The 15,000-nt window shown below is 40.4% G+C and overlaps 1 pseudogene; it reads right to left on the bottom strand.

The window, feature by feature from the left end:
- LOC137968540 (uncharacterized) overlaps positions 1–15,000 on the bottom strand; it is a 65,474-nt pseudogene that overhangs the window by 43,175 nt on the left and 7,299 nt on the right.

Below are 15,000 nucleotides of genomic sequence, written 5' to 3'. Positions count from 1 at the left end.
TTGTTTTTGAGATACAAAAAGCAGTGAGAACAGTAATGGTGGAATACCAGTGGAGACTTCACAGTAGCAAAAAATTGTTTAAATCTCCTCAAGCTTACAGTGCAATAATTAGGAGAAATGCAATGAAGGCTGATTAAAGTGAGAACGTCCTGTAATGCTTCACCAGTCATTCCATGCCGCATTGGAACTGTCATTATCAGGAGCATGCTAATGCCGACAGTTAGTGGACAACCCTCATACAAAGGCTTGTCCTGTTCATTTTTACTGTCTTCCTTCTTGTGCTCATCACAAAGCATTTCCTTCAGGTTTTCTAGATTTTCAGGTAGTTCCAATTCATGGTCCTCAGCATCGTCAATCCCAAATGAGTTCTCCATATCAGCTTCATTGATTTTTTGAAGCTCTTCGTAGTATATGTCTTCTAATTTCATCCGATGCTGGTGGAGCCAACTCTCGGAACATTCCCCTTTGTTGATGCTCTCACCTCCAATGCCTAAAGCGTCTTCCGTGAGAGAAAAATATTCCTGAAACCCAGATTCGTCGACATGACTTGGCTTGATTTGTTCCTCGACAAAAGGAGAGTTGCTTTCAAAAGGGGTATCGTCTACAAATGGAGCATTCCGCACACGACACCTTTTCACGGCGGGCAGACCATCTTCAGTTTCGTTGCAGGCGGAAAATTGAATTTCAACTGGATGTGCAATCTGTGCTAACTGATCTTTTGTAACCTGGGCTAATTTTTTGGATGTTCTGTCTACGTCAGCTTCTGTAAACTGGGAAATACCTTTTGTAACGCTGGAGACCAGGTGACTGGGATTTTCCATTGTCCTGAAAACTAAACACTGAAAGCCTTGCTGAACTGAAAATGTGTGTGCCATCGCTTCGTGACGGAGAGATGGAAAAGTCACGAACATGTAACCTGCTGACAGATAGAAAACACGTACTTTCCTTTTGTAGAGATAGCAGGGCATCATGAAAATACTTTGTATCGAGTCAACTTTAAAAAAAATTGGTCGCAAGTGTACGTAAGAAATCAAAGGATTGTGACTGAAAGCTCAGTACAATCAAGTTGCGGTTTACGTGTAATTGGCAGAGCCAAGAAGCACTTAGCGTGACTTCATAGCTCATGTCGCGTGCACTAAAAGGTTTGATTGACCATCTGACTTTTTTAACACAACTAGAAGCAATAACGTTTGCGATGCGAAATAAGTGTGCATCAATCTGAAAGGGTAATTTGTTTTTCATTCACTGATGCACCTTTCACATCAAATTATCGCCGGAATTAATTACCTCGTCCTATGCTGGAACAACATACAACAAGGCATTGTGAAAATGAACACTGTCTATTCCTAAGTATTAAAGAGGAAACTTCTCACTTCCGAAAGTGATATCTGTAAGCGCTTGATAACGAACTTTTGCATCCTATTGGCTCAGAATGATTGTCAAGGTAATTAAGACGTCAGAAAACCAGATATCTTTTGACCCTTTCAGTTTGCGCGCTCAAATTTGAACGTGAAAGGGTTTCGAGATCAATCAGGTCAACAGTTTCATACACTTTCGACAAGTTAGTTTAAGCAGTATAGCATCTTGAGATAAAAACATGTCGATGCAACGTCTCGCGACTCAGCTTTTAAACTTGGAATCGTCGGTTACCAGTCAACCCGTAAAGGAGAAAGCTTCATCTAAATATGCCATAGTGTACTGGATAGAGACTAAGGAGTTTAACGTCATACCACTGATGAGAATACCAAAAGACAAGAGAGAGGAGGGAGCTTCAGCAATCTTGAAAGCTGAACGAAAGGAGTGGGAAACAAAACTCGTCAAAATTGGAGGTGGGTAGAACTAGATTTATTCAGTGATTTAAATAATATCACAAAAGGCGGCAATTGTTCTCGGCAACAGTTGGAGCCACAGTTATGCTAATATTTGAATATACCAGTAATGAAAGCTAAGATGATTGTTTCCATTTAAAATCAGAAGGGGCTTGTGTTGATGTTTTAAAACTGTTGTTACTTACGTAGCATTATGATTCGTGGCCCTTCCAAAACAGGTCTTTGGTCTGTGGGAAATAAGGCGCGGTACGCAAGGTCTTTTGGATTTTGGATGAACACGTCCCTTTGAGTTTTCAATAGGTTAAAAGGTTTTCGAACTTTATAGTTATTTTATGAGTTTTTTAAGAGATGTCTACAAAACCTTGAAATGTAATTGGGGTGGGGTGTCCTTCGTAATATGGGCGGCATGTAATAGGATTCTTGAAATTTGCGAGCATCAAAATCGTTATTCGTATCTCACGCTATATATGATAATAACACGCCACATAATTAAGCGGGCAAACAATTTTTGGTCTATGCATTCCAAAGTCAAACCGACTGTGTTCACTACTTCTTCAAACGACAGGAATTTTTATTTGCGTTTAACTAGAATCACTTCAGATCACATCAGTACATGTTTATGTCTTTAGACGGATGTTGATTAAGTTTAACTCGCACTCAAGAAATCCTTAAAATTCTTTAAAAAGAATTGTTTTGGCGAGGCATAGGAAACACCAAATTCATGATCCCACATGTATTCTTCTCAGAAAGCAAAACTGCCTTGACCGAGGAAATGAACAATTTGATCGACGCTGTCATGAAGCAAAATCAAGCGAAGGAAGGACAGTCTTCCCCTGAAAAAAACTTGAAAACCCCTGAACCAGTGAACAGGAAAAGAAAACTTTCACACAAAAAAAAATGACACACCAATGGATCAAAGCGCAAACGCCGCAAAAAAAGCACCAGGAAAACGCAAAATTTCCAAAGACAAAGACGGAGTAGCAAGGAAAGATTCTGAGAAGCCGCCAGCTAAACCAATCAGCTATAAGAGAGAAAAAGAGATAGCTAAGGGACAAGCCACCAACGAAGCTGCTTTAAGTTTTTTCAGTGCAACTGGCGACCTTTCTCAGTCATTCACTGGCACATCAACTCCAAGTTCACCACCGTCACCACTACAGCCTATTCCCACCATAAATTTAGTTGGCCCATCGGTTTCCACGCCCTCGCCACCGATTGTGACTTCGCCTTTATTTTCCACTTCTTCGCCATTTCCACTATCGTCTGGTAACTTCAAATACATTTCATCACCAACATTTACAACAACACATCCGGACAAGGAATCCTCATCATCAATGCTAGACTTCCTGCATTCCCCACTGGATTACGCGGAGGAAATCTTAGAGCTGTCCACATACTGTTCACCCACTAGCATTCAAAACATTTCACCGTCATCTGTGGGCTCATTGGTGAAAAGTAGCATCAATGTCCTTCAGCGGAACACCGATCAAGAACTCCTTGGCAACAGAACGTCGGCTGAGTGCTACAACTGCAATGTCCTCAGCAAGAAAATAACAGAACTGGAAAGAAAGCTGGAAACTCTGAGTAAGTATATGACTATTATAGGAGTATCGAATAGACCGAATGCATAAATGGCGGCCAAAAATGTATTCTTTTGTTTATGTGCTAATTAGACTTAATAGCCTCGCTCTCAAGCAACATTTCTTTTGTATTTTGTCCATTCAAACGAGGCTAGTGAGTCTAATAAGCACATAAACAAAATAACATTTTTTTGGCCACCATTTATGCATTCAGTCTATGGTCCCTTGGAATTTTCAGGTTCTCGCAAAATTTAAGCTCTGCTCAATTTGTTTGCAAAATTCCCACCGGTGCTCACTTGCGTGCAAAATTTTCGCACTGTTTGCATTCTGGAAAATTTTATAAATAACCGTCCAAACTTACCTATCTTACTTACAGGGACGTCGCATTATTAACCGTATATTGTTTGCCGACGAGAGATTTTACATGTTGTCCCAAAGCTCGGTGCGCGCGTCTTTTCTAGTATCGGTACTGGCAAGAAAAGGTTTTGATCACTGTAGGGCTCGCAAAAAAAAAAAAAGAGCAGCGCTCGCAAAAACCATTCGGTATTGATATTCTATTCGAATTAACTTTGGACTTTCTTCGTGCAGGTTGAGTGCTAATTGAGTCTCGGTTTAACTTGAAATTACAGAAGGATTGTAGTGGGACAAAAACAATTAATTAATTAATTAAGAGTAATTTCACCAAAAGGCATTGTGTTTCTTCATAGAACCTCCTCGCGAAGTTTCTCTCTACTTTGAAAAGCTGTTCAGCCTTGAAACTGGGGATACCACTTATTCATCAGAGGTGAGAAATCTCTGAAATACCTACTGGTCTGTGCCAGACCTTTAACCTGTTTTGAATAACAACTCTTACACTACTGACAAATTTTATACAGCCCAACTTTTTCTTTTGTTGTTTATGTCCTAGAAATCCACCGATAAGCAGAGCACAAGCAATTATTTCCGTGCGCCCGACCATTTTACCTCAGGGAGTGAAAAGCAAGAGCTGTACGCTGGTTGCGGTGTCTTTATTTCATGTGTAGAACTCCACACAATATTAGCCAAGTCCATTGGTAAACCTCAGGAGCTGCTTGGCCAACTAGTTGCCTATTACTTTGACGACAAGACATTGGCTAAGTCAGTTCCATTACAAGAAAGCCGCATGAAAGACAAAAGTGTGCTTGACCAGAGGATTGTTCACGCCATAATTGGTAAGATGTAAAAAACAGTCAGTTGCTCGGAACCGATATGTGCTACACAAGCAAACTGGTTTCTATGAAATCAATATTGAACGGTACTTTTCATTTTGTTTTTTTTTAGTGTATGCTAAGAAGTGCCATGCCTTGTGGATAAAAGAAGAGAAAATGAACAGCGATACCAGGTTTGACTGGGGGCGCATTATCCAAAACAAATGCATTACGGCAGGAAGGCGACTGGAGCGAAAACTAAAGAAGAAATGAACTCACCGGGATTAACATTGCCCGTTTGTAGTCAATTTTGCTTGATATATTGCTGAACATTTTACGGTCGTTGATTTTCACTCCCGTTTTCCTTTGCATATCACAAAAGATTATTTTAAAGCTTGTATTCACAACTTATAATCTTTTTTTAGATATAAATAAAATTTGAAGTCCAGTTGATAACATTGTTAGACTGAAATACCTGCGGAGCATTCGTTACGGTTGACATTTCAGTACCTCAAGACAATTGCGTGACGGTCCCAAAGCGAAAAAAGACGCCAGGAATCATGGGTAAGCGAGCATCATATTTTCATGATCACGCAGTGGAACACGCAGTGATATTTTTGTCGCTCGCAGCACTAAACAGCGCTGCACAGCGCTGCATGAACACTGCTCACCAACGATACTCCTTGTCGCGCGATTTCCTTGCAGCGTTCCTGCAGCGCTCGTTGTCACTAATGCAGCGCTCACGCAGTCACAAATCGGCACTGTTGCAGCGCAATAAAAACAGCGCCCGTGCAACCCTTAAGCAGCGCTTGTTGCAGCGCTTAGAAGGCGGTAATGCAGCGCTGCGTTAACGTATTCTGTTTCGTACGGGTTGCCTCTTATCTCCTATGGAAGCAAGGAGTTGCTATGCGGCTTCTGATCTCCAGTTAGGGCAGTGAGAAGTCGTGTTATCTGCTAGGGAACTGGGTCTGAATGTGAGACCACATGTTCTAGAAATATAACAAGTCGTATCTCATCTGGTGTTGCATTCCTGGTTACTAGACCCCCAGCAAAGCACCCCAACCCAAACCTTTTACAATTCCTCCGTTGGGTTTTACCTACGTGAGTACGGACATAATTTATAAAAATATTTACATGTTATTACAGGATGTGCAATATTTAGTATGAATAGATATGGAAGGGAGAAGGAGAGGGATATGATGCTCTTTCTTATTTGTCAAAATTTTAGCTGTTAAGAGAGGTTTTCATTCCTTCCCCCACTTTATTGGCAATTTTGAGCAATTGGTTTTGTTCGTGCATTCGGTTTGTTTAGAATTTTAGGAGTTTGCCTATGTTCATCAAAATGAGTGGGAAAGGGTCATCTGAACTCATTACTGAGCTGTTTATTTGTTCGTTTGTTGGCCTGGCCATGCAAACAGTACAGATCGCGCCAGGAGATAACATTACTGAAAATAAGGTTTCTCATGAAAGTGTGCTATTATTCACTGAATAAAAGGTAGCGTCAACGAAGCATGTACTGCTACGCTTATGGCTTTTTGGTCTGTTAATATGAAGTGTGAATCTTTTACACGTACTTTGTATGCATATAGGTGTGTGCCGTCAGTGTCGGGAAAAGCACGCTTGCCATCTGAAACAATTTCAGTCTTCACAGTAGCCAACCTCAGAGAATATTGCAGCTAAGAGCAACCCACCCCGTAAAAGGTTCCCTATTCCACCTGAGATGTTTAGCAGCCCTTCTGGTATGAACAATTCCTTAGTTAGTGATGAAGATTACAAACAACCACTTACACCAGCGAGTGCAAAAACTGCCTACAACCAGTATGTGTACAAATTACATGAAGCGACTGGGATAAGTGAGCCATTTAGACATCTAGATTCTGTTCTGTTGAAAGAGTGGAAAGACCTGCATCCTCGTACTAAACATTATTATGCGTCGTTCGCTAAACAAGGAGTTAGACCAGTGTTGGAATCAATTGCCCCTGGCCAAGGTGAAGAGCTTTGGAATTACTTGAAAAACAGTTCAATAATGGGTCTTGGCAACAGCGATAACGACTGTGATGAAGATGAAGAAATTTCCCCTAACACCTTCTCAGACAACACTTTACGAAATCTTATTGATGCCTATAACAATGCACAGTCTTCAAAATCGAGAAAAGAAATTTTGTCAATATTTGCTCACAATTTGAAGAGAAAGCAATTGAAAGACCTAATTCCTGGTCTGACAGATTTTCGTATAAAGGAAGCTAGGAAGCATTGTAAAGAACATGGACCAGGCACTGCAGTGCCTACAGCTCCAGTTCACAGGTTCTTTCTCAGTGAAGACAAAGTTGACCACTTTTTAAGGTTCATAACAAGCGACATGATTTCACAAGACACAGCATACGGTACTTCCAAAATGAAACTCAAAAGTGGAGTGGAAATAGTGATTCCAAAGCCTATACGAAAATTGATCCCAGCTAGAATCATCGCCCAGTACTTGACGATTTGTGACGAAAGTGGTTTTAAACCGGCCAGTACAAGAACTTTGTTTAGAATTCTTGAAGTCTGCCCAGCTTCGACAAGAAAATTTCTTCAAGGTCTGGACAACTACACGGCGGACGGATCGGAGGCATTCAAACATTTAGAAGAAATTATCAGCAAGCTCTATGACGGAGGTATGCCTGATAGTAAGGCTGACAGGCTGCGTTCAATGGCCTTGTCCTGCAAACGTTACCTAAAGCAGGACTACAGTACACATGTCGTGAACGATTTAACGAGTGACATTTCCTCTGCGTCTCCTGACCATTGTCGATTCTTTGCACTAAGTGACCCCAAGGAAGAACAACTTATGCAGAGCTGTTTACATAGCCACTTAATCGAGTGTGATAGATACCAGGAACTACGTGATATATTTCTCTCTTTAGAGGAGGAAATAGGAAAGATTTCTGAGCAGTGATCTTCGTTTCCTGCTGGATGACAGTAAAGACAAGATAGAACAATGGAAAGCTCACATTTTGAGAAGTAAGAATCAAGAAGAGGGAAAGAAGGAAGTCCTCGATAAGTTAGAACCTACTGAAGCCCTTTTGGTGGACCATTGGGCGATGAAGTTTTTGCCACTGCACTTCAGGGAAAAATCAGCTGAGTTTTATGGAAAGCGTGGTATAAACTGGCACGTCACAGCAGTGATAAGAAAAACGCCAGAATCCTCTTTATCAGTAGAGGTTTTTGTCCATGTCTTCAACAGCTGCGATCAGGACCAGATCGCAGTGGCTTCAATTACCAAGAACACACTGTCCACACTTAGAAAACTGTACCCAGAGCTAACAGGAGTTTATTTTAGATCAGACAATGCCGGATGTTATCACGGAGGATATCTTTTGACTAGCCTCCCCAGTATTGGTCATGAAACTGGGATCAGAGTCATTGGCTATGACTTCAGCGAAGCTCAACATGGCAAAGACATATGCGATCGAAAGACAGCAACAATGAAGCAACATGCAAGGCGCTTTGTGGCAGAGACGAAGACCGACATTCTGACAGCGTGTGATCTAAAAAAGGCCCTGGAAAGTAATGGTGGAGTAAAGGGATGCCGAGTGAGCGTTGTAGAAATGCCACAGAGATCCAGCCAAATTGACACAAACGTGAAAATGAAAGGAATTAGTCAGATTCACAATATTCGTTACGAAGAAGGTGGCATACGCTTTTGGAAAGCATTTGACATTGGAAAAGGAAAAGGCGTGGTACAAGACAATATGCTGTCAGCTGAAATTCCAAAGGTTAAGATAGTACAGGCCTTTCCGGAAGCATGCCTTTCAAGCGGAACAATGGCAAGGAGTTCCAAACACACTGAAGAGGAAAAGGCCACACCTGCAGATACTGAAAACGTTGAAAGTGATGCATTATTTGAGTGCCCTACTGACGGGTGTACTTGCTCTTTTGATTCTGAAACAGAGCTCCAGAGGCACCTGGATGTCGGAAATCGCGTCCGTCGCTTACACAGAGAGTCTCAGTTTGACTACATGAGGCGTCGCTATGCTGATGTGGTAAATGACGAACTATCAAAGCCACTTTTCGGGGCTAATTATCCAAGTGATTCTGAGCAGAGTGGAAAGAGGGTTAGCAATATCACCATGGGATGGGCATTAAAAAAGCACAAGTCTACACGTTTTTCTACAGCTGTTAAAGCGTATCTAAATGACAAATTCCTCATTGGCGAGGAAACAGGAAATAAGGCATCGCCAACTCAAGTTGCTCGGGAAATGCACAGAGAACGAGATGATAAGGGTAATCGTCTATTTGTTGGAGGTGACTGTCTCAGTTCTCAACAGATTGCAGCATACTTTTCTCGTCTTGCAGCAACAAAAAAGAAACACGGTTCTTTAAACGCAGCTGCCAGTTCGGAGGAGGTAGAAGAATTTTTGGCTGAAGAACAAATGCAGGAACACGAAGACGACATTTCACTTAGAAAGAAGGTGGTATTCGGCAATCTGCAGTTGGAGCATCCCATCACCTACAAGTCCTACAACCTGTGCAAGTTAGCTGCAGACGGGAAATTAACAAAGAAATTTAGCATTGCTGATCTAAAAGATATCTGTGACTCACTTGACATTGAAACTGAGGACTTTAAGCACCGTAAAGCTCCGTACAAAGATGTTTTAACAAATGTGTTAAGCAGTTGTTCTTGCAATAAGAAGTAGCCGATAGGGCACTGAAATATGTAACATGATACTGGACTATTTTTGCCACATTCTGTCTAAACAGCTTAAAGTTAAGTTCAACTCCTTAAGTATCATTTAAGACACGTACGATGGCAACAACAAAATTGCATTTCTAAACTATTTAAGACTTATCCTTATTTCTTAATCCTTTTTTGCCAGTTGTTGGGAATTTTGTCACAACCTAAAATTTCGAAAGGGCGGATTTTGAAGTTGATGACGTCTTGTGACGGAATATGGCGTCACGGCTAAAACGTTGCTACAATGAACTTAAGAGGTTCAGGGCACTTAACATTTCAAAAAGGTTGCTACTCAATAGCATATGTACTTTTGGAGGTACCGCACTTCCCCTCGTGTAATAAATTCCAAAAACTCAGGTTTTTTTATATTATCTGCAAAAAAAAAGTAATAGAAACAACAAAAATGTGATTGTCACAGGAAACGTCTTCTCAAAGGTTTAGGATGTCTTAAATCTCTTAAAACTTCTCAAGGACGACAAGTTGTTAAGACATTAAAATACACCTTTTTTCCTTTAGTTTACAAAATAGAGGTAGAAGACGCAGCTCATGAGACACATAATATGCTATTGCCCATTAAGTTCTTGGTAGCTTTCGGAAGCTGGGGCCATCTACTTTAAACCCATATATAAATAAAAGCTCTGAATTACTGGAACATACAGTTGTGGCATTTAAAAAAAAGTGGAAAATGTTGGTATCTGAAAATTAACATAGAGATTCACTTTTGATCACCTCTGAATTTTTTACCTTTATATCGTATGTGATTTTAATGATATTGCCTTGGAGCATATACGACGCCATTTCCATATATTGCCAAGGAAGGATGTCATCTTCTCTTAACTATGTAGAAAAAAAAAAGGAAATGTGCCCCTTTTTTGTTATTTTTGATGATAAAATTTAGTCCTCGGATTACGGAAAAAAGGCTGCCCAATTTCTTGGCTTATTAAAAGCAGCTTGCCAAACTTTTATGTTCTGTGTAATCAGAACATGTAATGTTATCATTCCACAAAAAATCGTAAGAATGAAGGATTTCGAATTTCATGGCCCCCATACATAAGTGGTCGGTTTTTTGTGACAGATGCACTTAATTAAGCAACATGTTGCGAAGTTACTGGCATTTTTTAATGAGAGCAACACACTTTTATCAGTAACTATTAATGAGGCCCTGACAGGGTAAATTCCGACAAGCTGCCCATGCAGCAGAATATTTTTCAAAAATAGATTCAATCTTCATGATTTGCTGCTACTCTGCATGGCAAGAATTGCTACAGATTTGATTTACGGTACATGTATACATGTGTGTGTAATTTGCAGGCAGGCATGTATTTAATAGGTAAGTGAAATAATCTAATTACCAACAAATTCTACAATGTAATGATGGCCATCCACATAAATGCCTTTCTCTTTTAGAACTTTCTTCCGATCATTGACATCCTTTAAAAGGATTCTGAGATTCTCTCTAAAAGAAAACGTCAAAGACAAATGTAAGGCCTGTTAATTAAGTACATGTACAGATCTGTAAAGCCAAAACAAAATGACACCCTCATTGGCAGGTTTAAAATGCAGGTCGCATTCCACTGGTCACTCATTACAAGTCATTGTTTTACCTATACTAGGTTATAATATCATGCAACCCAAAACCTTTCAATTGGCTAACCTTAGGCCCAAACATCATTTTTAGGCTGAAAGAGGCCTAAGTTTAGCATTAGTAAAGGTTTTGTAATGAGTGACCTGTGAAAAGTGACCTGTGCTTTAACACATTGACTCCCGGGGGTTCCCCATTGAGGAGTAAAATTGTCTGGTGTTAGACAGAGAAAAATACTAAGTCTGGCCAGTTTAGGTCAACTTGGGTGTTAATATGTATAATAAATTATTATCTTATACTTTAATACCCATGGTCAACTCAGTGGCAGGGTACAAAAGTGTCCTGGACACAACAATGCCCTTCGATGCTATGGTCCTGAATCTTTTCATGGTGACTGTATAACAGTAAAGTGGAGGACAAGAGCAGCGTTTCAAGTGACGGTTGTTGGAATTTTCTAGAATTCTCAGAATTTTTGTTTAAATTGCCACAGATGGTTTAAAAATGAAAGGAAAAGCAATGCCCTGTTTTTTTTTTTTTGCTTTTGGTTTTGTTTTTTGCCATATCATGGTTTATATTTGAGAATTATCGTATGCAAAAAAAACTCCAGTGGTGCCGTTTGCTAACAAAAAACAAACGTAACTCTAGATCTTTGTGTTGTTAGATAATTGCTTTTAAGTGATTGATTGATTGATCGTATCTTTGTGCTTATTTCAATTTAATAATACTGAAATATGTAAGTAAAAACATCCTCAAAGTTATACAGCCTTTCGCAAACTTAAATAGAGATCATTACATATAAAATCCTGGGGTTGTAAATACATTAACATGTACAGTAATCAAACACGTCTATGTATACCTGTTCTCTTTACAGTTGGCTATAGACAAAGGATAGACAGATTTTGCATTCCAATCAATACTTGATCTCTACCTGCAAGAGATAAATCAATAATTAGCTTTAGCTTTACTGTGGCAAAAATAATAAAGATTCACTGCACACACAGCTCCCAGGAAGTCAAAATACCACCCAAATTTAATGTCATTTATGACAAAAATATGATTTACAATAGAAAGAGTAGAATATTCTTGTGACACTGAAAAAGGGTAAAGCCACAACTGATCACAAAACCAAAAACACAATGTTAAGTAGACCTAAATATTTGTTGTTTTTAAAGGAAAATCGTTAGCACTTCAATACCAGTAAATTAATACGATGGTTCAGTCTCATTCACCACTAAATTAAGGATACACAATGTAAACAATACCCCAAAATGGTCTTCCATCTATTTTAATCATCAGTTGCAAAACTGGCGGTGTCTGAGAGACCACTTTGTGCAATGCTTGCTCTCGAACAATTATTTCAACAACTGCTGCCAAGTCTACCCGAAATCCTTTAATTGGGGGGCTCACTCTCCTTACACCAATGCATTCGCGGCACACACCAAAAATCATCTTCTTTACCGCCTTCATGTTGTTTGTGTTTAGAAGAACAGCGGTGTCAGCTAATTTCTAACGTAAAATAAACAACAGTAAATAAGTTAATACTTTTGATTCAATAAATTGATAATGCAGGCTTCAATAATTAATTATCATCCTGCCCCTTCACCCCCTGGACAGGATAACTGGCAAGGATCTCATGGATATACACACCAAGCATAACTCTAAAAAGTGACCATTATAAACCAGTTTCTAGAACTAAATATTGCTACATGTATAGCAATAAGATGAACGAAAGTTTAGACCTAATTACTGAAATGGGCACTTACACTCATCTGTAAAATGAGAGCTTAACCTAGGGGACTTGTGGTGGGTGTATCCATGAGATCTTTCCCGGATAATCCGAGAACGAGTATGTTCGAACTGAGCAAGGTCTGGGCAGAATGTCAGGTAACGTTCAGGTAAAAAGTGAATGAAAGATATGCACGTTACGAAAGAAAGCGAACGGAAAATCGCAAAAATATGGCTTACCTTTAATGAGCGTATAATAAATAATACTTCGATAGTGCGTTAAATGCATTCCAAGGAAGGAAAGAACAAAGTGCTATGCATGTGTTTATGAAAGCGCCATGTTTTTCGATGCCGTAACGATCGATGGATGGGCGTAACAGCTGACTACCAAGTAATGACTTACCCCTGTTCTTCCGAGCTTTGTAATGTTAAGCACAGCCTGCCACGTGCTCCCTGAGATCCTTCCTTTAGTTTTAAAATAAAGTAGGACCCAATCGGGAACATGCAAACTCTGGACGTACTTTGAATAGGTCTCCTCCCCAACCAAATCTTCTACGGCTCTTTTTACTCCTCTCTTAACGGAAACTTGCTCTACCACGTCATTCACAACAGCTTTGGCATCCTCGTTGCCAAATGCACACATAAACGATAGCACGGTCGACAGCGCTTCTCTGTAATTATCGCAGACCGCGTTGATGTCCTGGATAACTCGTTTTCCTCTTTTCTCGACCATCAGCGCCTTCTCTGGAGTGTCTAGATCAAAATTCCCACAAATTTCTTTTATACTTGGAGAGAATTTGCGATCATCCCCTTCGCCGCCGCTTGAGGAAGGAGTTTTAAGCAAATGATTGAAAGCCGCAGCCTTCTCAGTGCTGTCCCTTGTATTGGAAGCCTCTGATGTTAATGGAGAATGCATTGCCAAACGACGAGCTGCTCGAGGACGATCATGAGCTTCATGGACTTCTTCCGATGAAATGGAACTGAAGTCGAAATCGTTCACAAACTGTTTAACTTGATCATACGTCCCATCCACGTAAAGGGAGCTTTTTTCGGGATTGACCTGGCGAAGTAACACTGCCAGCAAACCAAACTACGATGCCACGGTTTCTACATTTGAAGAAACTTTTCCTTGATAAACGCCGCCGTCAGCAAGCCGAAGAGATGTAATATCTACTTGTTCAAATTCTTCCGGAAAACAAGAAATCACCGAGTTTCTCTTAAAATACTGATTTGGACTTATGCCACAAATCTCATTGCTCAGCACATACCAATTTTTTCCTGAAGAAAGGAGGTGAGGATTCACGACACGAGTGAAAGGACTGAAACCCTTCCTCGGTGCCATCTCCTCGACAGTTGATCTGAAAATACGCTCTTTGTCTCTTATGAATACGAAGCTGTATGTCCTCGTATCCGCTCGATCAAATAACAACATTTTCCAGATAACGACGACATGTTTATCACAGACATGTCAGTGATATAGCTATATCAGATATCAGAGCTGCGCATGCAGAGAGATGATAGGAGCTTTCCTCAGGCTTGGGGGATTATGACACCTGTGCCGACCGCATGAAAAATTCTCTGCGTGAAACGATACTTACAGTAAAAGCCGCTTGCATCCCCTCATGGCCGTAAGTAACAGGCTGAATGGCGATACCATTAACACGATGCGATGTCCCACCTCTCGACAGGGTTCCTTCGAGCCTGTCAATGTTGTCAAAGGCGAGGACAGTCTTTGTACCTGGGTATATGTTGCTTGGGAGAGGGACGCCATCTTCAGGTGTCATGGCAAGCTTTTGTAGGCACAGGGCTGTATCAACCTCTTCGAGTTGAGAATATGATATACCGTGCCCAAGACGGTTTAGAATCTGTATAAGCTCAACATTACCTGAAATAGATAGAAAGTTTAACCGTGAATAAATTGCAGTCGCTTGTAAAAACATTTGTAATAATGTTTATAATAATGAAATACCTGTTAGCCATTTGACTGCCGAGGGTAACAAAATGCGTTTTGTAGGCTTGTATCAACCACGGGTTATACCAAACATAAGGTCTTGGCCAACAGAACTGCAAGGCCAGGTCATGCGTTCACCGAGCTCGTGATCATCGCCACCCAGAACGTACTGAAGAAAGGTTGTCACTATAGTTGGAGCGTCACTGTTTTCCCGGGTGATATTGGAGGGATCTGGAGGCCACTCTTGTTTAGCGCAGTGTTGCTTTACAGACTGCCTAATCTCACTAGCTACGTCTTTTAAACTTTCGCCAATGTGTGAACGAGAGGCCCTTAAAACGTTTACTTTTCCTTTTGTAGGCGATGATTTAATAAGACTAGCTGATCCCGTGTGAGGCTATCCGGGTAGAGAATAACTTTGTTAGATTCATTTTGAATCAAGTGTAAAGAATTTCCAAA

This window comes from Montipora foliosa, chromosome 8 (genome assembly GCF_036669935.1).
Source record: "Montipora foliosa isolate CH-2021 chromosome 8, ASM3666993v2, whole genome shotgun sequence".
NCBI classification, from domain to species: Eukaryota; Metazoa; Cnidaria; class Anthozoa; order Scleractinia; family Acroporidae; genus Montipora; species Montipora foliosa.
This window is presented reverse-complemented; position numbering and strand designations above follow the sequence as displayed.